The following is a 2,514-nucleotide window of genomic DNA, read 5'->3' on the forward strand; positions in this document are numbered from 1 at the left end:
ACATATATGCAGGCAGAACACCAATACCCATAAAATAAAATAAATTATTAAACTATCCTGTTTTGACAGTATTCATTACTCATTTTTGTACGCTGTTTGAAATTGATCTTAGAACCCCACACAAACTAGACAAGTACTCTACAGCTAAACTATCTTCTCTGTCCCCTTACTAATTTAATGGAACACATAATGTACCATTCTTATGTATCAGTTTATTAATTACTTATTTAAACCAAGGAATGGCAAATGCTGTTCTTTAATTTACAAAAAGGTTGCTTTTTCCCCCATCTCCCCTTTATTTTGGCAGCTCTGGGGATCTAATCCTGAGTCCTGCACATCCAAGGCAAGAGCACGCTCTAGAGCTCAGCTAATCCCTACCCCTGCTTAAATGATTATACTAGAATATTACCATGCCTATGAGTTTGCATTTTGTTTAAGGCTACAGTACTGAAGGGTTAAGACACAAACTTTACAGCCTGCAAAGTCTAACATATTTGTTTTCTGGCCCTATAAGAAAGTTTGTTGACTCCTAAATTTCAAGTGGTTCATAATTTGTGTTATTAAAAGTAATGCTACTTGAAAGTTGGGTGGTGGTTCACCACGGTAATCAGCTCTTAAGAGAGCCAAGTTCGCCATGCGGTGGTGGTCCCAGCACTCGGGAGGCAGAGGCAGGTGGATCTTTGTGAGTTCGAGACCAGCCTAGTCTACAAGAGCTAGTTCCAGAACAGGCTCCAAAGCTACAGAGAAACCCTGCCTCAAAAAAAGCGAGAGAGAGTGAGAGAGAGAGAGAGAGGGAGAGAGAGCGAGAGAGAGAGAGAGAGAGAGAGAGAGAGAGAGAGAGAGAGAGAGAGAGAGAGAGAGCGCCAAGTTCAAGTTCATCCTTGGCTACAGAACCAGTAAAGTCATCCTAGGCCCCAATACCCTGCTTCAAAAAAAAAAAAAAAAATGCTACTTGAAAAATCATTGTGCATATAATTTCTCATACTTTGGACAAACCTACGTAGAGTATTAAAGAAAGTGGAACAGCTGGAAGATGGGAAATGGATCAGTCAGTAAAGTGCTCACTACACAGGCATAAAGACCTGAGTTCATTCAGGTTTCCAGCACCCAAGAAAGTCATATGTGGTAGGCCGTGACAAACAGACCCTTCTGGAACTCACTGGCCAGTCCAGCTAAATCAGAGAGATTTAATAACAGACCCTGTTTTAAATAATAAAATAGAGTAGAACTGAGGAAGACAAGTTATTTTTACCTTTTGACTTCCACATACACATGAACACATATACACGGGAGGGGTGCCAAATAACTTAAGAGTAGTTAATCCATATATATAGTATATATAACCATATATGAATATTTTATACACACAAGAATCTCAGTTGTCCAATCTGCCTTAAATTCACTCTGCAGGCCAAGCAAGCTTTGAACTTTTGATCCTCCAGCTTTAGCCATCCAGGTAGTTGGGATTATAGGACTATACCATCAGAACCATCAATAAAAACATTTTAAGGCTAATACTACTTCTCATCTTCCTTAATGCTTTAGCTATAAAGATAATGGTAGAATGAAAAAGACCCAGTACTCTTCAGGTGGAAAAGAATCCATGAAATTCCATTCCAATCTAGCTGTATTGGACAGAAGACAGAGCGCTGAATAAGGAAAGGCTGCAGTTTCAACACGAGCTACCTAGCAGCAGGTGACAGAAAAGAACTGAGGCAGGCAGCTAGGGACTGTGGGATGGAAATACATGAATTCTACTACTCCAAACACACCCTGGGCATAAGCCTCAAGACAAGAGTAATTAAGCTGCCTCCAAGTAAGAAAGTTCTACAACCAACTACCTATATTTCTGAGTAATAAAGATTCTTCTATATAGAAAAAGTTTTATTCTTTAAAAAACAAAAACAAACAAAAAACCCAAGGCAGCTGGGGATACATAGCTCAGTGGTAGAGCACTTGGCTAGCATGCATGAGGACTAAACTCAATCTGTAGAATAGGAAGGACAGGCAGAAAGACAAAAAAATAAAATTTAAGGAATGGGATCAGTTTAAATTAACCCTATATCAGGTGGTGGTGCATGCCTTTAATCCCCTTTAATTCCAGTACTCAGGAGGCACAGGCAGGTGGATCTCTGAGTTTAAGGCCAGCCTGGTCTACAGAGAAAGTTCCAGGACAGCCAGGGCTACACAGAGAAATCTTGTGTAGAAAAACAAAAAAATTAACCCTATCTCTGAGATGAAAGACAAAACAGGCTGATATAGGGTTTTCTCTAAATCAAACAAATTTTATCCAAATTCATTTGGATAAAATAAGTACCAGAAAAATTAGCCGTCACCTTCTAGGGGAACAGTCTTGATGAGATCTTGGCAGCATCAGTAAGTTTATAACACACTATTCTATTATAGAAATGGAAAGCCTATTTTGAGTTGGCTTCAACAACACTTCCTCATTGTTACGCAGGAAGCCGACAGGTGCGGGACCAGGAGTTTGTCTCCCTTGCCCCCCCCCCCCCC

General features: G+C 40.1%; 1 protein-coding gene across 2 annotated transcripts in view; it reads right to left on the bottom strand.

Moving 5' to 3' along the window:
• Window positions 1-2,514, bottom strand: part of Mdm4 (MDM4, p53 regulator) — a 37,226-nt gene that overhangs the window by 28,319 nt on the left and 6,393 nt on the right. The gene's annotated exons all lie outside the window — the stretch shown is intronic.

This window comes from Microtus ochrogaster, chromosome 6 (genome assembly GCF_000317375.1).
Source record: "Microtus ochrogaster isolate Prairie Vole_2 chromosome 6, MicOch1.0, whole genome shotgun sequence".
Classification (NCBI taxonomy): domain Eukaryota; kingdom Metazoa; phylum Chordata; class Mammalia; order Rodentia; family Cricetidae; genus Microtus; species Microtus ochrogaster.